Below are 22,935 nucleotides of genomic sequence, written 5' to 3'. Positions count from 1 at the left end.
TAGAACACACAATCAAAATGAAGCACATTCAGTTGGAAAATGTAGATAATACGGATGAGAACTAATAACCCAGTCATTAAAAGCTCAACATAGCTTATAGGGAAACTCAAAATTTAAAATTTAAGCAGTGAATTTCTCTCACTTTCTTTCACAATTACAGATCAGAAAATTTGGGATCCTCAATCCTCTTAGAAAACATTTTCTAATGATCAACCTTATCTGGACTAACAGGATTTAACATTCCAATAAATGGAGCTTGAATATTTTATTGTGTTATTGTTGATCTCAAGAAACTTCCTTTCCCTTCTCACTTTCTTCAGCTAAGTACTTTGCATTTCTATTGAGTTCAGTGTCTTCCATTTCATTTTGCTCAGTTCATTGGTATTTGATCTATAAAGCCATATTCTTTTATAGTTGTTGGGTGATCTTCCTTCCTTTTTTTCTCTTTGTAACATTTAGGTACACAAAACCTATATAATATGTTTCTAATAACAGTCAAATTGTTGATTCTGCTTGCATTTTAATACTTGTATAATCCTTCATGTACACATACAATTAACATGTTCAACTTATGGAAATGAAAGTTAGCAATCATGAGAGACACTTTCTCCTAAACCCATTAAATGACTGCTTCCTGGCCAGCAGGCACTATCTCAGCTATCTTTTATTTCTATGGTTCTTATCTTTTAGACACTGTTAGTCTGGGTTTCCCAGAGAAACAGATAGGATGTGTGCTCACACGTGTGTGTGTGTGTGTGTGTGTGTGTGTGTGTGTGTGTGTGTGTATACAGATTTTGCTATAAGGAATTGGTTCACCCAGTAGATAGGCAAATCATAATAGACACATAGAGAATCAGCAAACCAGAGTTCCAGGAAAACCAGTGATTTAGTTCCAGTCTGAGTCTAAAGGACTGAAAATCCAGGCACATTGTGTACTTCCTGCTTGAAGGTTGTAAGCACAAACTCTGCACTTGAGCTGATGCTCCATTCAAGGCCAAAGGCAGAAGAAAAAAGAGAATTAATATCCCAGTTCCAAAGCAGTCAGGGAGGATGAATTCTGTCTTACTTAGGTGAGAATCAGCCTTTTTGTTCTAATCAGATCTCCAGCTAACTGGATGAAACCCATTTTGCTTTACTCACTCAAACAATTTAAATGTTAATATCATCAGGAAATATACTCATGGAAATACCGGAGATAATATTTTTGGGTAATTCCAGATACCCAATAATTTGTATGAGATATGAACACCTTTGTTGCAAAGCCAAGTGGACACATAAAACCCATCACCCACACCTACTTCCTTATCTCGTAGCTTATCTTTGTTACCAAATCTCATCATGAACTAAAAAGTTGGCCCTTAATTTATGAAGCTTTGACTTACAAATTTTTACTATAGTATACAACAGTGATACATGTTTCATAGAGTGTACTTTGAATTTTGATCTTTTCTAAGCTAGTGATTATGCTGTATGATACTCATGATATTAAACAGGGACAGAAAGCAGTAGCTTTCCTTTGGCTACTGACTGATGAGAGAAAATAATTGATCCTCTACCATGGACTGTGTCATCAGCATCTTTTTGATACAAATATTAAATAATTTGTATGAGATATGAACACTTTGGTTGCAAAGCAGACTCTGTGTCAGAATTTTTGTTAATGTAAGTGATCTTAATGTTCCAAGCACATTTAAGGCAGGCTAGATCAAGCAATTTTATTCAGTAGGTTAGGTTTATTAAATATCAAATGATGATACTTCCAATTTACAGTGTATTTGTCAGGGTATAGATGAGTATAAGTCAAGGAGCATCTGTATTCTCTTTATGACTGAGAATAAAGTCATGGTCACATCTCTAAATTTAATTGGGTTAGAAGACAAATTATGAAATGCCAGAACTAATTCAGAAATCTCATACTTATAAGTCTATTATTCTAGAATCATTCTAAGTTCTAAAATCTGTATTAGTCTAAGTTCACCACTGAAACAGAACTAGTAAGGTACATAAGGAGAATCACTTGGAGCTATTGTGTATGTGTACAGGAATAGAGAAACATATTAAGAGGGATTAGCTCAAACTATATGGAAATGCAGATCCTAATATCAGCAGCATATCCAGCAAGACAGACTCCTAGGAAAGCTTAATGATTTAGTTTTTATCTGAAAGTTTGCAAGCTGGAGAGGTAAGGAAGAGGTTTTTCAAAGTAGATCTATACAATAGCCTTACTTGTATTTTAAATTTTTTGTTGAGATAACTTGATTTTATTTGCCTGTGCAAAGCAGATTAACACTTGAAATGTAAATCAATTTAGATAAGTAATGCCTAATGAAAGCAAGAGTGTCCTAATTCTTTCATCTTCTCAGAATGTGCTACAGTAAAAAGCATTTTTGAGAGAAATGATTGAGGCCATAGGATGGATAGCTAACTCGATGAACTTAGATAAAAGAATGAATATTACAATGGCAATTTGTCACAATCCACTAACTGACCTAAGGTCGCGCGGTGTGCGTGTGTGTGTGTGTGTGTGTGTGTGTGTGTGTGTGTGCATGTGTAATCAGTTTCACCAGATGGATGTGTCCCATACATTCCAAAAAATTTCAAAGTGAGTATATGAAGTGTGGTTAACAAATGCAGTAAACAAGCCAAATAAAATATAATTATGAGAAAAAACACATTGCCATTAATCCTCCTCCAAATCCTCCCTTCACTTTGAGCACATTTATTGAATCACTCTCATTATTGTCTAAGTGGTTCTGCATTCCTTTTTCTTGATGTTAGTTGTTACAACTGCCTCCATGTCCAAAGTCCCTTTCATGGTCATTTTGACTTTGAGAGAGAGCTGTACAGCACAAGAGCTAGTGAATAAAGTGAAAAAATTTAAGTATTAAGCAAATTACGATTTTGAAAGATTCTTGAAAACATAAAACCTTGCAACAAGTATGTGAATAATTTAACACACCAAATTATATATGAAAGTACGAATTGAAGGAGCCCATAGATTGCTTTTATCTTGAAATATATGCCAAACTGGAGGAATAAATTCATCACAAGTCTAAGTTTAAAATGTACAGGGAGGTAAAGACAAAACTCAAGTCTGAAAGAAGGCTCTTTGCTTACAAAAATGATACAACGAAGGATTTTTCTCCCTGTGAAACAAGGGGAAGATACCTCATTACCATGCAAAAGACATCGTACTTAGAAAATTACAAATGCAAGTCAGCTTTCCTGAAGATTTTCTGCCAAGATCACTTTTCTTAGGTGGTGCAAAAGATTTCAAATCATGAATGCAGCACAGAGCTGTCCAGATCGGTAGTGTTTCAGGTACAGGACTAAAACAAAGCATACCCTTTCTGCAAGAATACACCTTAAATTAAGTATTCAAAGAATTCTCACATGGACACATAGTTTTCCAAGAAAATGAGCCCATCAAACTAAAAGACAGAAAAACAAAACAAAGTAAACAAAAAACTACCATTAAGCATGCAAAGAAACAAAGCATGGTCTATAAGAATTTAATTAAAAAATTCTGAGACACATTTACAGAGGACTTAGATGCTGGGATGCTACTAAATAGGCTTATTTTATACATTGAAAGCAAATTAAAAACCAGCTTGAAGAATCGCAGTAAATAGCAAACTACAAACAATTACCAAGCATATTTGAAAAGGAACTATGTAGAATTTCTAGAGTTTAAAAATACAATTATCTGAGGAGTAGGCTTCCAGCTCTGATGAAATATCCTGAGATAAAACAATGCTTCAATTAAGACTGAGTAGAGATATACAGGTAAAATGAGAACACCTGTATAATACACTGGAGAGTTACTAAAGTTACCAGGATGGGAGGGAATAGGATTCTGCAAGGAAAAGAGCTCACACAGCTTTTCTACTAGAGCTATTTGCTGATATGGTTGTAGAGCAGGAAGCAAAGAGTTAGCGGACAACGTGGCTGTCTTAGTAGCTTTCCAGGCTTTGGGGCATTCTGATGCCCACAATTTGAAGGAGAGATTTATTTTCACTCGTAGTTTCAGTCCACAGTTGCTAGATTTGAATGCAGAAAACAACATGGTGGAGGGTCTGGTCCTCTTGTCATAGGCAAAAATGGAGAGAAGGCATTCAGCAGTCTTACCTCGATCCTACTGGGGGATGGTGGGTTTTTACAAGGCTAGAGGGGAAGCAGTTTCCTTAGTTGCTGTTTTCCAGGAGCTCACTTCTAGTTAAAATTCAACATCGTCAGTAGCATTATAAATGAAAACAATTGACAACTCAGAATTTTATGTCCAATAAAAATGTCCTTCAAAATGAGGGTAAAACATAGACAATTTAAGGAAAAATAAAGTTGTGAAAATTTGCTGCTGCTGAATTGTGATATAAGAAATACTAATAGAAAGTGATTAAGCTAAGAAGAAATCACATCACATGGAAACTCTTATCTACAGGAAGAAATCAAGGACTAAGGAAACGGTAAACAAAAATAGTCTGTGGAGTAAATAAAGCCTGTGGGAATGGGAATGTCTAGAGTAGAAAGCTTTATTAGTTTAACTGTATTAACCATTTCACAAAGAAGACACATCCAAAGTTCATCATGTATACTCTAAATATATACACTTTTTATGAGCTAACTACACCTGGGAAAAGAAAAGAAACACTGGAAAAAAAATTCTAAGTAATAAAAAGGTTGTAAGGTTATAACATCTTGTTTGGTGTGCTGGTTACATAAGGATGTAACATCTCTCAAAAGATGCATTGAATTATACAAGTAATGCTTGTGTATTTTATGATTTCAGTTTGATGTAAAAATGTGAAATGAAACTGAACTTGTGCTTCATAGGTACGCATTAATTACTAAATTAAAAAGAAAACATTATGGAGTTGGGAAATATTTTCATGACTTTGGGGTGGGAAAAGATATATTGATTAAACAGGAAAAGCAGTACTCATAAAAGGAGAGATGATAAATTTGAATTCCTTAGTTAAGTACTATTTAGTTAAGACTCCATAAAGAGAAGACAAGCAATTTGATAAATATCTAGTTTACATGGAGAACTAATGCTAAAGCAATATTTTAGAAATGATAAACAATCCACTATCAACTAGGACAGGGAAATTCACAAATCTAAAAAACCTACAGTATATAAAATAAAGATTGTTTACATTAATAATCAAGTACATGATTACCAAATAAATCACATATAAACTCACTACTTTGGTAATAAGGTGGAAAACATGTGTCAAAGCTACCTATTAACAAGATGATAATCCACAGAGGTTTATAAATGGTTGCACTCTGAAATTGTCTAATAACCTTGAAGATGTTTATACCTTGTTACTATGCATTTCTTTTCTCTTTAAGCAGTCATTTTAATAAGACTCTTGCATGAGCGACATGTAAAATAATACAGTATTACTGTTCAAGATGTCCACCAACAGTGGAGGAGATAAATAACTTTCTGTTCATAAATCATGGTATATTATATAGCAAAGACATTGCATGAAGGCAGCTCACCTATCAGGAAAAATGAGAGTCAGAACAAAATTGATTGAAAGTGCAAAAAGAAGGAGAGTAACACATTATTCTGCTTGCACAGTTTGACACCAAAATAAACAATATTGTGTAAGTATGAAAATGCAGGTGTCAAAAGCTATGATGAGAAACAAGGAAGTGACCGTAACCATATCTGGGCAATACTTACCTCTGTGAGAATAGAGAGTTTTGTGTCCTGGGTTCACAGAGGTCTGAGATTACACACGGTAACGTTTTGTGTATATTTTCATATATGTGACATACTTTGAAATTTTTAAAAACGTAAACATGTATGACCTGTTGTTAAGACCAAGACCTTGGCTACTCTTTCAAAAGAAACAGTTGTGTCTTACTCTGGAACTTATTGGAGTTTCATTAATTAATATCTCCATGTTAGCAATGCAAAATAACTTTCAAACAGAAATAAAATTTGTAAGTCATTCTGAACATCACAATAAGCCAATAAATAAACAAAACTTAGGGATGGTAAATGACTTGCTCCAATTAGAATATTTTGTGACAAAAGCTAGATCAGAATCCCACTTAAGGCAATGAAATGAATCATACTTTGACTTTTACCATAAGAAAATCTCCAAAGTCACAGGGCAATTCTTGCTCATACTATTCTTGCACTTAGAAGTGAAGCACTTTGTATCCTTTACCTTGCTTGATTACCATGACTCAGGTCATTTGATGTAGCAATGTTAACCCACTCAAACAAACGCTATTCATTTCTTAGGTAACCAAAGTATTTTTGCCTACTCAGATTAAGATTAAAAGAAAATAACTGGTCAGCATTTCAATTTACTCAAACGAGCAAATATTAATGTTATCCGTTATTTTCAGTCCATCACAGACATGTGAGTATTTTTAACTTCTAAAAAATTTTTTCATTCATTCTTTCTTAAATGCTATCCGCAGGTGCATTAGCATTAGAGCCAACTGGAACATGGAATATGTTTTAAATGTAAGTTTCTAAAAAATATTCTAACAGGAATTAAAACAGATTTGCACAGAATCTTTAAAGATGTAACTTGAATTCTCCATTTCACACAAATTGATTTTTATGCCCAATCACATTGAAGAAATTAAATTCAACTTCATTCTCTAGGAATTCATGATTTGTTTTCTTACTATCCTGCGTTCTAATACTTAATATTTCTGGTGACAAACTATCACTCATTCTTGAATGGTTTCATTACAATACCCAAACAATAAACAAAGTTTGACCCTATACAATAATATAGCTGAGTTTCTCTTTTTTAAGTTCTAAGTTATCTAGATGTGCTTAAGTAGAAACTGTCATAATGGCAGGGATAGTTGGATCTAGTCAATCTAGCTCATCATTTGACATGTAAGAAAACAGAATCCCAGGGAGAATTTGTAATATTTGCAAGTCTGAATGCAAACTTTTTTATTATAGTCCTATAAAAAGTTACTGTCTGCTCCCAAAACAAAATTCAATTGTCTTGGTCTTAGACAATTACTTTCTTTCTAATACATAAATGTATACAAAATCTAGACGGTAATACATACAGGTGAAATTAGAGTTTTTGTTTGGGTTTTGTGAGAAGACTGTGATTTGATTTCAAAGGTATCTAAGTTTTATTCATTGACTCTGCTATTTTATCTCCAGCATAAAGTTGTACAATGTTCCACTTGATTAATATAGCAAAATGTATTTCACTGTTTTGCTTAAAGTTTAATTCATTATAAAAATGATGTCAGTTTGCAGGTAAAATATACATTGGATGATGAAATTTAAAAATAAGTGGACTACAGTGGCTTATTTTTACTTGTTCTGCCATCCAGAAAAGAGATTTGGAGTTTATCTAAGCAATCTCCAGGGCTTCAGCTTTTGTAAAAAATGCCCTGGAAATAGGAAAAAACAAAATGGGATATGTTCAGAAGTGACTTTAGATTGCACTATTTCTCCAAAACTGCTTTTTAAAAAATCTATAATGTGATTTCTTCTCAACAAACACAAATTGAGATCCTACCGCTCAGATATTATTTTTGTTAAAGATGATAATAACCCTGAACATTAAAGCCAACAGGCAAATTCCCTTATCCTACTTAAATTCTTAGCAATCATCAATACACTTGGGTACTCTCTCCTGCAAATGCCTTCTTCCTTAGGCTTTACTAGTAACCCTCTGAGTTTGTTAATTTCATGAGTCAGGTTGGCTAGGCCTTTGTATTCTTATATTTTTTTTTTGCTCAAACAAGTCTCACTGTTGCTGTGAAAGCATTATTTAGCTGTGATCAACATTTAAATTGATAGGTTTCTGAGGAAAGCAAATCACCTTCCATCATGTGAGTAATCTTCATCCAACCAATGTTTAGCACACAGAACTGACTTCTCTGAGGAATAAAGAATTTTGTCAGCAGACTTCCTTTACATTGGGCTGCAAATTTAACATGAATTCTTTCCTGATTCTCCAGTCTTCTGGTCTTTCCTGCAGTATTTGGATTCACCAGACTCCACAATCACGCAGTCAATTTGTTAAAAAAATAGGCTCTTTGTGTCTTCCCTTCTCTCCCTTCTTTCTTATCCTGGTGGTTCTGTTTTTTAGATGGTCTTAACAAATTCTTTGTTGGCTCCTCTTTCATATTTTGGTATTCAAAATTTACTGTGTCCAGGACTTGGTTGTAGGGCTCTGTCAACATATTCTCTCAGGGATATCTGTGCCCAGTCACAGATTTTAAATACCATATTGATGCTAATCATTCTGAGACACAGACATGACCTTTTTCTAGAAGTACCAGTAGACAAGTCTGGTAGATACTACAAGCTTAACACCAAATGTTTGATTTTCTTATCTGGGTCTTCTGCCACCCAGTATTTTATCTCCCCATAAACGAATCACCATTCATTTGTTACTTTCAGTGCCATATCTGAGGGACAATAGGAGAGCCCCAGGAATTGGGCAAACTTGGATTATCTGTCAAAATAAACTGTCTTCCCATGCATACACCAGATCAGCTCTGCCTTGGAATGCTGGTCTTACAATGAAAACCAAAACAAAGCAAACCAAATGACCAAACCAAAATCCAACAGGCTAATGATGTGACTGCCATGTAATTTAACCTGTGAAATACTTCTCTCTTCAATAACCATGTGTAGGACAAAGTTTTCAGGAGCTGACTGTAGTCCAGTCAGCTGTCAATGGACACTGTATTTTTTGACAGTTTCTGTGTAACTCATGACTACAAAATCCACTGACAGTCTCCTGTCTGGCTCACCACTACCATACCTTGTGAGTGAGTTCACTACTTGCTGTCGGTAAGTCCAATCTACTTTATTCTTTTTGGTTCATCCTGTTAACAGTAATAAATTCTATATCTCATATTGCCATCTCCAGATATTTTCCTAGGCCTCTCAGCAACCCATCTCACTAACCTATCCCAATTGGTCTATGGACCAAGCACCAGGAATGCCTAACATCCATCCCATAAATAGTTCTTCCAAACTCTACTATAAATATTTTTCAACTCTGTTTACTTTTATGCAAACCACTGTCATCTCTTGCTTAGACTTTTCTATAGCTTCCATTGTTGGTAGCTTGCCTAGACTTGTCCATGGCTTCCAATTACAGTACGAACATCCATAATCTGCAAATCTGAACTTGTTTGAGTAGTAACATAACACAATAATTGGGGGAAAGTCTAAAGCTGACCTCTGTGATACGAAGCTATCAAAATGCAGATGCACTAAAATAATGTATAAAAGCTTCAGTCTATGTGTATAAGGTATATTAACACATACATGAATTATGTATTTAAATTTAGGGCTCATTCCAAAAATATCACATTATGTTGTTGTGAATATTCTGGAATCTGACAAAATCCAAAGGACTTCTGGCCTCAAGTATTTTAGATAAGAGATTCTTAATTTGTTTTAATATTAAAATGAGCTGAGAAAGCAAGCTGAGTAATTTTTTCTATGTTAAATCAAATTATGTAACTCCCTAGTAAAAGCCATCCATTGACTTCCAGCTTTATGTAAAATGATAACCAAGTCCCTTCCCAGTTCATTGACCTTTTCCTTCCCAATTTCTGCAGTCTATGATATTCCAGCTTTCCAGTCTTCCTCTTCCTATTTTAAACACACCATACTCACTTCTCTTCAAGTCCTTGGACAGCCCTGTTCCTTCCATTTGGATTGCCTATTTTGTCAGATCTTCATGTTTGAACTACAACCCAAACATTAGGTTAAAGTGTTCCTCAGGGAGGACTTTTTTCACCACCCAACCTTGGATAACCACCCAGTCACCCTTTGCAATATTACTCTTCACATTTTCTGCACTCCACATAACACTTTGATATTTTAGTCTTTTTTAATATTCACGTATATTTCTATTTTCCCCCACTAAAATGTAAATTATGCATAGGTAACTTGTTCACCTTTTTCAAGGTCAAGTCCCAGGTACCTAGGACAGATCCCATACTCAATAAAGAGGAATGAATACCCTGGAAAGACTGGCAGCAGAAACACAGTGTTAGGCACAGGAGATTGTGTATAATTTTAGGTATTTTTCATACTATTGTTTTCACTTCTATGTTATAAGAATATGTTGGAAATGTATTAAGGATAAACTGATACAGACTGATAGCTTCATTTGAAAGAACTCTCTCTTACATTGCTGGAGTTAATCATCCTGAACTAGAATGCAAATTCACTGCAAGGAGTGCTGCGCCTGAGGGTTGGTGATGCTCTGCGAAGTCTGTGCTTGCTGTTTCTGTCTGAAGATAGAGCTCTCCTGAATAAGGCATTGATCACCCTGTCTTCTAACTTCTCCATACCATTGAGAAATATGGGAGGCAGCATAAGAGACCAAATTTAGTGTGTGAAGGACTCTCTGTTGACAGAGACAGCCTTCCCCAGTGTAACAATGTCCCAGGGCCAGAAGATGTGACCAAAAAGAAAATACTGGCCTCTTGAGAATCCATTTATCTGTGTGTGTGTGTGTGTCTGGAAGGGGGAGGCTTCCAACAAAAATGGGAGAGTTAAATAAAATGGGCCTCTTTAAGAATAAGTTCAGTTTCAGTTTCTCTCAATATTTCTAGAATTTCATTTAAGAACAACTAACTGGTTCTCCAACCAAAATTTCGAAGCCACACAAATTGCATTCACATTGAAATTTCTTTGTAATCCAGACCCTTGCTAACTCAAAGTGTGATCATTCCTGGACCCAGGGATCAGTATTCCTTCAGAGTTTTCTGAGGATAGGAACTTTCAACTCCCATACTAGACTTACTGAATTGGGAAAAATTTGTATTTTAACAAGATCCCCAAGGATACTTATGCACAATAAGAGGTGAACAGTATTACACATTAGCACCTACTAAAGCCCCTTCTAGTAGATGGCTTTACCAGTCACACCTGCTTAGAGAACATCTGGAGACTTAGCCAGTGATATTTGAACAACTAGCACCTTTGAAAAGTCGTTTTTATATACATTGTTATTTTTCTAAATCATACAATAATCCTGCTAATTGCTAAGTGATGCGTATTATCACCAATTTATAGATGAGAAAGCTGGTATTAAGGTGAGAAGATGCACCTCCAAATTATAGAGTCATGGTACTGTCTAATGGAACTGGGCACACACATCACCTACAATATCCCCTGTTAGAATGAGGGATGTTGGCAACAATCTTTCCCAACCCCAACCTGAGCAGTTTATGCTCTGTCAGGGAAATGTGCAGGGCTGCTGCTCAACGTTGAATTTTTAAATTCCCATAGGTACTGAAAAATAAATCACATTCTCCAAGTCATTTGGAGTCAAGCTAAAAATCCAATTATCACCTCGCTAGCTGACACTGTAAACCTCTACATTTCTCAGCAACTAAGAGATAACCTTAAAAACACTCACTCCACTCATTGTATGACCTTCTCCTGCAGTTACTCAGCGTATCTGCTCCGAGACTGAGGTGGGTTAGAATGTCTGACCCTGACTCTTTCTTACTAGATGTGACACATGGGCAAATTGTTTCACCTTTTTGGGCCTTAGGCTTCACCTCTGTAAAGGACAATTCATTTACCTGAATGTAAGGGTTATTGTTTAAATTAAGGGAAACAATGGATGTATAGTGATCATGATCATTAGCTCCGAAAGCAGGTGATAATGGTATTATCACTCACCTCTTGGAGAAAGGTTCCTGTTCTCTTGGTTTTTTTTTTTTTTTTTCTCTTAAACTGAGAGAATTGATTCAAACAACCTCCAACATTCTTCCGTAACTGCTACTGAGACTTTAAATGATGTTTATCCTTCCTGAGAGCTCATCTTCATTTTTTTAAACAACAAAATGGTAGGGTTTATAGGACTAAAATATGAGACTGGTTCCTGATGGAATGAAAATTCAGAGAACACCTACTGGACATAATTATTTAGGTGTGTACTTTGCCTTTAAGATATTAAAGAATAGAAAAAGAAAATTTAAAAGCCTGCAGAATGTATGCTGAGTCAACCTAGACTCTGTTATTACAATAGCAAGGCCATGTCTCTTGACCTCCTCCTCCACGGAGCACAATTTCCTGTGAACAGACTTTCATGTCGGCCCTTAAAGATCTACATTTTCTCTTTTTGCATCACTGTTACTGTTATGATCATGACCCACTTGACACGAAAAGATGAATTGAAATAGCACATAGAACATTTCCAATTTTTGGATCTTATAGGAGGATTTCAGAGTCTTTCCTTTAAATGTCTCATTTAAGGAATGCACTTGCCAACCTGGCACTTGTGTCACTGAGCTAAACCCCTGGCCCTTCAAAACTGTTTTCATAATGATACTTGCCATGTTGGTTGTGTTGCTATTTATTGTGTTGGTGCAGAAGCAGCAGTAGGTAAGCTGCTGGAAACCTCACATGAATCAAATAAGAAAAGGAGAGAAAATGTGCTGGTTATATTCTTTGCTGCTGCACATTCTTGGGGAAGCAGTTTTACTGAAGAAGTTACTTGGGAAAAGAGTATATGTTCTTAATTTCATTAAGTGTTGATATTTAAATCCATGTATATTTAATATCTTGTGTAACAAATTTGAATGGTTGATACATTGTGTCAGTTTGAGGAGTTTAGAAGTTTAACCTAATGACTCAGCAGGGGTCCAGGGTTCTCACTTTGTAAACATCCTCATCCTGTGCAAGAGGGGACCATGGAGATGGTGTAAGTGCCCTAGTGTGGGTAGCCTACTTATATATAATATAAGGGAGAAAAAGAGGTTTATTCCCCTCCCCCGTTATTGCTCTTGTTGCTTTTCTGTCTTCTGCCATCTTGAAAAGTTGCCCTGGTGCCAAGTCACCCTGCCTTGAAGACAGCTGATTATGGACTGAAACTTCCACAAACTGTGAGCTGAATAAACCTTTCCTTTTTTGGGTGTCAGGTATTTTGTCTCAGCAATGAGAGAAAAGTAAGTAGGACAGAAATCGGTACCAGAGAAGTAGGGTCATTGCTGGGACTATACATTACCAGTGTGGTTCAAGAACCCTTGAAATGGCTTGTGGGAAATGTTTTTTGGAGAAGTTTCCTGAAAGAGCGGGGCTAAAACACCTTTGGCTGTTTAGAAGGAAGATTCTGGTCAGAGCTCAAAAGACTAGGAGACTGATAGAAATTCCTCTGGTAATGACCAGACTCGGAAGGTTTATGCTTGGAAGAAGGACTGTATTGCCTGCTGGAGTCCAGACCATGTATGTTATGGCTCAACATAATTTGTATGTATTTTGATATGTCTTCGGCTTCCACCAATAATCAAAGTTGGGCATAGAATTAAATAATAGCCATAATCATTAGAAAAAACTTCTCAATTATTTCCAACTTTCCCAACATCATATCTCTATAAGGTGAAATTTTCTTGTTTAACTCAATCAAAACAACATATTTAGTAAGTCAGTATAAATTCAGATGAAGTAATGCAAATTTTTCTGCTAGGCAAATATTTAAAAGTTTTAAATAATGATATAGGATTTTTGAAAATTATTACCTATTTCTCGTAAAATGAATTAAATTATAATGCATTTATTATCACTACTGTCTGAAGGCCAGTTATTCTTACATGTCTCTAGTTTAATTCATTACTAGAAATTCTTGGTGTATGAGTGTGTTGGGAGATGCTGGGGTGTGATCTCAGGGCCTTATAAATGCCAGTAAAATGTTCTACCACTGAGCTATGACCTCAATCTTTTATAAGAAAATTCTGTAAACAAAAATTCTGTAAAAATTCTGTAAACAATCTTTCATAAGAAAATTCTGTAAACAAAAATTCACTGGACTCAATTATTTTTAAGAGGACAAAGGAGTACGGAGGATAAAGAGTTTAAGAACTGCTGCTGTATCAGATATAAACCAGGCCATCAGCTAAAACAATGTGTTACTGGTGCAAAAACATCTAAGCATGTCAATGAAGAGAATGGAGTCCAGAAAGAGACTCATATATATGATAATTAAATACTATGATAAGGTTTGCATTTTAAATTAGAAATTATATTAGACAAGGTCTTGACAAGAAGCAGATGGCACTGCCAAATGAGGTAATTGAAGAAATTTTAATAAAGAGACTGTTTTCCAGGGTATGAGGAGAGTTGTGAGGAATTTCTAGGGATGGGGAAGCATCATGTTGTTGGAAATGGCAAGAACCTTCACTGTCCCACTCTGAGAGGCCAAAGGGAAGGGAATATGGAAACAGGATAGAACCACTCCCTTCATAGCTGTGGGAGAGATTCCGTGACTTCCAGAGAAAGAGGAACCATTGCCTGGCAACAGCAAGCAGGGAGGGGGCCAGAGGAATGAGTTGCCTCTCTTCTCATTCTTCTCTGATTTCTTACAGGCAGAAATCCAGATAACTGCAGAGAATCAAAGTCTGTAATAAAGAAGGGACGATATGGAGGGACAGGTAGAATATATTCCTTTATGCCTATTTGTTTTTGTTTGTTTGTTTCTTAGCATCTTTGCTTAAATCTGTTCAGCCTCAGATCCCATTTTAATTTGAGAATGGAATGCAGCTGAAAATAGTTTTATGATTCAGTGGGTTAAGTAAGACCCATTACACTATGGCCATTTTAGGTGACAAAGCTGTTTGGTGTCCCTAGGTCTCCTCTCTGGACAAGGCTTTGATGTAACATTACAGTATACAGTAACATTACAGTATAACATGGTTGTTCCCTCCACCAAACAAATTCCTGTGTTGAAATTCTAACTTCCAAGGAGTAGTGTATATTAGAAGATACGATTTGGGGCAGGTTAACTAACTCATGAGAACAAAGCATCCATTGCAACGTTGATGAATTTATAAGAAAAGCAATTAAATCTTTCTCACCAAAAAGCCCACATGAGAACCCAACAAGCTAGAGAACTATCACCAAGAACTTAACCACACTGGTATCCTAACTTTACACTTCTAGCTTCCAGAACTGTGAAAAATAAGTGTTTGAGCCACCTACCCTATTCTTGAGAATATGATAAGGACTACTCAGGTCACTGACACAGAGCCCCTCATTTGCCAACGAGATTACTTTGCTTGAGAAAAAGATGATCAAAGTGAATAAAAAGCCATTAATTCAGTCTGGGCTGGCTCAAGCCAGGTTTCTGCTTACTCAAGCCAAAATCATTTTATTTAATCTGTCAAACAGCACTTCACTAACCCTATCTATTTAATTTCTAGGGGCCCTGGATCAATCAGCTTTTGCTAAAATCTCTGCGTATTGAAACAGCCTGCATTGCAAAGGTTTCCTGTGTTAGCTGTTCCTCCCTTTACGTCTTGAATGGATACCTACCACCATTTATTTGCCCTCTGCCTTTCAAGGTGCATGCTATTTCCCAAGGGAAGTGAGAAAGCCCTGCCTTACTGTAGCATCTTTTGTTCTCTTAAGAAGCAAGACAAAAAAAAAAAAAAAAAGAAGACAGCTACCTGAGAATTTTCTCCTAATCTGGGCGTGTTAATTTCTAGATCAAAGACACAACTCGTACACTGAATGTCCTTTCAGTAATAACCTCAGGATATCCTTCATCAAGATCCAAGGATGGGTCACATTTCTCTTAAATTCTGTGCATTTCTTGACTGAATTTTCATGTTTTATTGTCCTTTCCAGCTAATGTTAAAAGGTTCTCTGTCCTGATTTCCTGAAGTTTTCTAAAACATACTTGTATTCTATTTTCTTCATATTAATATCCTTAGAGTTAACAAAGCCCTGTGCATATGGAATAAATTTTTCCTATCTATTTGGGGAAGCACTAAATCATTATCTCTTGAGTAACTATAGAATAACAATCTGCCTCGTTCTTTTTTCCTTTCTTTGCCTAGATTTGGATTTAGGTATCTGAGTTCCTTTTACCATATTCTACATAACGTTTACAATTTTGCCACATTTTTTTACTTTTACACATCTTTTACTTTTTCCTTGCATCAATCTACCTACTGTCTTTTATACCCACGTAGAAATTAATTCTTTCTTTAAAAATGTCTATTCTGTTGTTTAATCTGCCTTGTATATATAATTGTATTTATATGCCATTTCCAGAACTCATATTTTATTACTATAGTTTTAAGCTCTCTACTGAAATTAAAAATTTCTCTTTAGTTTCTTACCCATATTAATCAGAGTTATTGAAATCTCTGTATGATACCAATATGTGAATTTTCTGTGGATTGCTTACTATTTTCTGAACTTCTTTGTCTCTGCATTTTTCAGCCATTTCTCATATTTTATATGCCTACCATTTTTGTTATAGAACACAGCATCTGCATGAAAAATTAAAAAGGGACTCTTAGAATTTCTGAATGATACCACTTCCCTCCAGAAAGTATTTAATTAATGGCAAACAATTAGGAGAGGAACTGATCATCTTAATGAGTTAACATAGCAATGTTGAACTGATTCAGATTCAAGTTTTATTTATTATGCTATCTGGTCTATTTCTTATTTACTTTCACTTCTAAGCAGTGGCCTTTTAGGTATGTAAAGGGAAAACTTCACAAGTTCACTCTCACTCCATGATGGAATTCAAATCTGTTGTCTTTCTAGCTTCATATGATTGCTTCTCAGCATCTTCTCTTCCTTGTGGCATTCCCCTTATATTTTCTCAGGGAACTGCTTTAGAATTTTAAAGCATAAAAAGGATAAAACAGAGTCAAATATTTGGCAGTCCTCTGAACCTCCCTTTCCTCTAAAACTTGTTCCTTCAGGCCCCAACCGGTAGCTTTCCAATGCCTTCATACAGAGTTTTAAAAAGTTCGTTACCCAATTCTTCTTCTGTTTCCCAGCAGAAATATTCGGCTAATACAAACCACTCTTCCACAGGTGGAAGCAGAAATTTTATCTCATATTTTCATTGGTTATTTTTTAACCTGATTTTCACATTAGAACTAATCTATCAACAAAATATTGAAGACTTCTATTGAGAATTTAAATTCATTTCTGATTTCTGTTTTTAACTTCTTGATTTTTTACTGGTTTTTTTTTTTTATCTATGGAAGCTCCCTTTTTGTTTTTGTCATAAATTTTTTGAAAATTCGAGATTCTATACTGTAGAGAGAATTTTCTTTATATTTTGGTCATACAAAACACTTTTTAATCAGAAGAATTATATTCTTCAGATTAAAATATAATTTTAATTATTTTTTGCCATTCATTTGATGCAGTTTTTCCTGTTGTCTCTCTTTGAAGTTACATTATATGGATACAGGTTCATTCAGGTTGATTTTTTGCTTCCTACTTCCTTTTGTATGCTATTTGTCTATTTTTAAAATCTAATTTTCTGGGAGATTTTCTTAACTTTATTTTGTAAGATTTCCGTTGACCATTCACTGCTGGTAGCATATTTTATATTTACATAGACTCTTTCAGGTTCTCTGATTTTCAGCATGAATGAATTTTTGCACCATGGAAGTAAATATTTTATCTTTTTGAGGTTGTTGCTGGTTTTTCAAAATCAAATATTTATGTCTTATGTCTTATGTGACCGTTGATGTCTCTAAATGTACTGGCTGCTTTTTTACATTAAGGACTCTCATAAGGTATCACACGATATGATCTTTGGCTGCCTGATCACACTGAATGATCTGACAATACAAAGATCTTTGGAAGTTCCCTGAGTAAGACTAGGAATTTCTGCCTGAAAGTTTCCCTGGAGAGTGATCTTTAAATGCTTTTCTCTGCTTGGAAATCCTTAGGGAAGATCAGTTCCCTTCCTGCAGAAGTAATTTTGGTTGATATTGTTCTGAGGATCCCCTGCACTATATTTAGTACATTATTCTTGTCCTTGGTTGTACTCAGATTCCCGTTATGAAGAGATTCTCTGATACTTTCCAGAGATTAAGTCCTCAATTTTCTGCTAACAAAATAATGAGGGAATCTGGCCATTAACTATTTCAAGAGTGTTTCATGTAAAATGCTGGTAAACTCATCTTTACCACCATTTTTGGAGGTGCTCAATAGTTTTGATTTCTGTTGTGAAGATTTCTTTGTTATTTTGGTTTTCATTGTTTTATTGTCTATTTTATTTTAAAAGACATATTTCTTCAGCCTCATGACCAGACTACACATTTAACAAACAATAGCATGAGTACAAAAAGAAAAAGAAAAAGAAAGAAAAATTTTTTCAAAGTTTCCACAGGAGGAAAACTAAACCTATCATAAAATCAGTCACAAACATAGGACTTTCCTGACCACACATGTAAATATTGTCTAAACATGTCTTCATTGTAACCATGAGGACCTGTCACCAAAGTGCTTGCCTGAGTTCATGAATCAGCTACAGCCTGTATCTTCCTCTGCTACTTCTCTGGCTCTACTCTCCTATTAAGCTTTGTTTCTTGGCAAGAATTAAAACCTTCTTCTCCTGTCTTAACTACTGATGCTCCTGGAACTGCCTTAGCAACAACAACCATAGGAACCAGGGCTTCTGTCTTCAAAGTTTCCTCCCTTCTGGGTCTAGAATTTGAATACTGATGATTGGAACTGCCAAAATCCTTGTTGCTTCTACCACCAACAAAATTGCTTACATCATTTCCAATCCATTGTAGCCATCTCCACTGCTACCATGTCTAGCACCACCATGACTGCCATTAAAACAACGATGACCACTGTAGATTCTGCTATGACCAAAATTGTCATTGCCACCAAAACCACTTCCATTACCACTATTAAAGTTTCCAGAACCATTTTGCTCTCCTTGGCTATAGAGAAGCACTAGGCATCTTGTGTTTTCTTAGGGCTTTTCCCACTTCATGATGGTGACCATCCATACTGTAGTATTTCTGAATGACAATCTTATCAGTGGAGTCGTTGTCATCTAAGGTCACAAAAAGAATCCTTTCTTCTTTCTGCTAGGTCAATCTTGATTTTAATTTTCTCATCCTGTACTAAATAATCTCACAGATGGTGGTCTTCTGTGTTTTCTTCAGTGATATCCACAAAGATCTATTTCATACTTAAATGGGTACACAATCTTCGAGAATTTTCTTTTGAGATGTTTCTCTTTGGTGCCATGCCTCTTGCATTCACCTCATGTGGTGTGTGCTCATGACCGCATCCACTTCCTCCAAAGTGACAAAGTGACAAGCTGAATGCCCCTGGAGTGCTTAGTATTCAGATCTCTCATCACAAAGCAGTGTTTATATGTGTGCGTTGCCCAGAATGGCTCTTCAAGTTCTCACCACTTTTTCAAGTTCATCCCTCTGACAAAGCTCTTCCATAGCTGTGTGAACCCTTTAGAAGACTCTGACTTAGACATGACAGCAATGGGAAGAGAGACCAGTGCTGTTTCTCAGTGTGTCCTTAGTGCATCGCCAAGCAAAAATGTGAGGTTTTGAAATATAAATTAGCTTGCTGGTGAGATACTGAAAGCTCTCCCACAGAGTTCAGTTGTTCTTCATTTGGTTCATTTCGCCACCACGTGTTCATCTAACTTCCAACTTCCAGAATGCACCGCTGTTGTTTCCTGTCTTGTTTTTTGGGTTTGTGCAAAGCTTTCTCCAACCTGTCATTGTGATGGAATTTCAGGAGACTGAAGATAAAGGCAGGCATGTTATAATTGCGAGCCATTGTTTACTTTTAATTGCAAACCATCTTGTACTGCTTTATAATTGCACATATTATTTTTAATAGCAAATATATTAGAAAGAAAATATTTTAAGTGCAAATGACAAAGTATGACTATAAATTGACTGGCCCAGCGAATTTGACAGTGAGAGTCAGGGCTTACGTTGGAGTACGTAACTGGCAGTATAAAACCTGGAAAACTTTCATGTTGTTTGATTTCTTTAACTACAAGTAGGTATTCATGATGTAATTCAATTAAAAATAATAGCAAAAGAAAAATGCATACAAGTTTAACAGGTATATATAAATGTGTACATTTTGGCATTAATAAGGCTAGACTTTCGGTGGAAATAGATTAGTATTACTGATAAAACATATACTTTGAAGTAGAGAAAAATACACTGATATCTGAAGCTCTGAAATGTGTGCATACATTTTGCTAGAGCTAATAATCCCCACAGGAAAACCTGTATGTATGTATGAAATGCCTTTGCGTGATCCACATCAAAACACTTTCAACTCAAACAAAAATCAAGGGGAGTAAAATTCACCCAGGATCCAAGCAACGTAATATGTGGATGACTTGAAGACATTCTAATAAATACAAGAAGTTTACACTATAAATATAGTGTCAATCAAGTATTAATTGCAAGACCTCAAAGCTTATATATTAATAAAGTCCCAGTTAAGAATGATTAGGCAGCATAATTGTATTGGCCATTTTCTTTCTCCTTTTCCATTTACAGCACTTACTGTGTATCAACATATACCAAAGTGTGGTGGTGCTAAGGTGCTGAGTAGTCAATGTCTAATATATTGGATTTCTGCTCTGGAATTGTTTGTATTGCTTTGAATGAACCAGCAGCATCCCGAAACCCCTATCCAGTGACAGGAAATCTTCTGTTAGCCTCTCTGCCTACTATTTAACTTTTCATAGAAGACAGTCAAAGGCTGTTTGCAGTTTCGCCAGGTATAATCCTTTCTGCCTTAGCTCCACAGCAGTTTACAAGAGATTGTCATTTTCCTTACTATTGTTTTCTTCTTCCCGCGTGTCAATGATTTCTGTTCCTGGCTTCTATTCTTCAAAAGTTCTACCACATGAGACCTGTAAGACAACACCAAATCAGTCTAGCAGTGCTGTGCAGGAGGTATTTATGCATCTGAGTGCTACAGTTCCTACAGAGGCTTTCCAATGTACTCAAGCCCTCTTTGCAATTGGGCTGCCTCTGATCTCTCTTTAGGCCTGATCAAGATTTAGCTAGTTCACAGTGACTTTACTTTCTAAGGAAAAAGTGTTTTTGAGCATTCACCAAATTTTGACACTCTGAATACATATCTTACTTCCTCCTTTCCGTCCTGGGTGGTCAAAATGGAAAGTGATGTGGCGCATAGAGGAAGTAGAGTTGGATGGTCTGGGAAGGTAGCCCAGCTATGCTGCTTCCTGGCTGCATTATGTTAAGCAAGTCATTCAGACTCTAGGAGCTTCACATATTACATTCTCCATTCGTAACCTTTCTTTTTAAAGAGATGAGTTAATACATAAAAAATGCAACAGTGCTCGCACACAAGCAGCACTATGTAAATATTAACTAGGATTTATTCACTCTACAAAGGAGAGAGAATCAGAGGGATTTAAGTTGTTCATGTTTGAAAAGCTAGTAAGCAGCATAACACCAATGAATAGCTTTATCTTTTTTTTAAGGGTTATCTAATTTGGGGGGCTATCTACATTATTACAAACTTTGATGTTTTAAGCTGGTCTGATCAATAGTTCTAAGTCTAAATCTTCATGTATACAAAATTACTTGACTTCTCACATAGAATAAAAGCCATAGGAAAAATGTTTAAGATTTTTATGTGTATTACCAAAACATTTTTGTTTCCTTTCTCACTGGTCAACCATTAACACAATTATTCACTCAATGATTTCCAGCATTAGATAAAACACTTTTTACATCAACACCCAGACTTCCAATGTTAACACTATGTTAAGGAGACAATTTTCACATTTTTCTCTTTTGCTCCTGTCTTTGCTATTATTCATCAAGAATTAAATGCTATCCCCACTCATTTAGAAAAGGTAGATAAACATTCCAAACTGTTGTTTCTGTTTCCTAGCACAGTATGTACCATTTAGTAGAAGTGTCTCATATCCAGCGTATTTTGGTGGGGATGACACTGAACTGCTAGGGTCAGTATTTCCATTCATTCAGCTTTCTCTCTGTAAGTGGTTATAAGTCATTTCTCAAACCCGGTTCCTGTCCTCTGACTACAACAATTAGAAATGAGATTTAAATTTTTTTCATATATGACTTCAAAGTGAATATTATTGCTTGGAGGTTTTGGGGTTTTGTTCCCTAAAAATTAAATGTTAATTTATTCAAATTTAGTCATAAACAACAGTACTGTTGGCATCCCCTAAAGACCTTATTTCTTGCTTGGGGTTTCTATGGAAGTAGAATTGATAACCAGAATGGAAAGAAGGTATGAGAACAGAAGGAAAGAAAGACTGTACTAGTGGATTCTGTATTGAACGGATGTTTGAAGACATTTGTTCCAGAGAAAGAGAGAAAAAGAGAGACAGAGACAGAGACAGAGAATGTTTTCAACCATACTGGGTATTGAACCAAGGAACTTGCATATGCCAGGCAAGTACTTTATCACTGAGCTACGTCCACAGCCTGAAATCTAATTTTATACCCAGAAGTTGCTTAAGTCTCTACAATTAAAAACAAATTTAAAATCAACCAGTTACAGGCTTGAGGGAGGAGTAAAGTCTAGGAACTTTATGGCTGAGTTACCAGTTCCCAGATCAATACTAGGTAATTGATTAAATAAGATTACTGTGAAGACACTTATGCCTTTAAATTCTATTGCATATAGAAATAGAATAAGTAGAGGTGCTAAATGACATTAGAAGCACACAAATTGTGTATGTGAAGAGTACTGTGTACTAGTACATGTCAGACAATCAGTTCTCTAAACAAAGCAAAAAAGACTTGATTTCGGTATTTGCCAATTTCTATGGTGTAAATTTTCACATGCTGCCCAATTTAAGCTACCAGCATAGTATCACTGAATGTCGAGGAGGAGAGTTGGGCACAATATACTTTCAAAGAACTTGGTGCTAGCATACTACCATGGAAACTTCAAAACAACTGCAATGCAGTACATTATAGCCAGAATCCATAACTGCAGCTGTCTGCATCACAATTAACCTAATACGTGCTATCAATTATTCAAAAATGCGTAATAAAACTTAAGAATAAATTTTTGTGCTTGTGCTGCTCCCCAGTTTATGTGGTCAGTGGCACCATTTGATCTGCATCTACAAAGTTTCTCCTTGATCTGTACCAAATAAATGAAGACGA

The 22,935-nt window shown here is 35.7% G+C and overlaps 1 long non-coding RNA gene across 1 annotated transcript in view; it reads left to right on the top strand.

The window, feature by feature from the left end:
- Positions 1–21,394, top strand: part of LOC134476530 (uncharacterized) — a 38,637-nt gene extending 17,243 nt beyond the window's left edge. The window contains exons 4-5 of the long non-coding RNA XR_010048266.1: positions 14,353–14,418; positions 15,187–21,394. This is a non-coding gene — a long non-coding RNA (uncharacterized LOC134476530). The remainder of the gene's footprint in view (positions 1–14,352; positions 14,419–15,186) is intronic.
- The last annotated feature ends 1,541 nt before the right edge of the window (positions 21,395–22,935 follow it).

This window comes from Cavia porcellus, unplaced genomic scaffold (genome assembly GCF_034190915.1).
Source record: "Cavia porcellus strain 051 isolate PalLab524CR breed Dunkin Hartley unplaced genomic scaffold, mCavPor4.1 scaffold_6, whole genome shotgun sequence".
NCBI lineage: Eukaryota > Metazoa > Chordata > Mammalia > Rodentia > Caviidae > Cavia > Cavia porcellus.
Note: the sequence above shows the minus strand (reverse complement) of the source record. Positions and strands in the feature narration are given on the sequence as shown.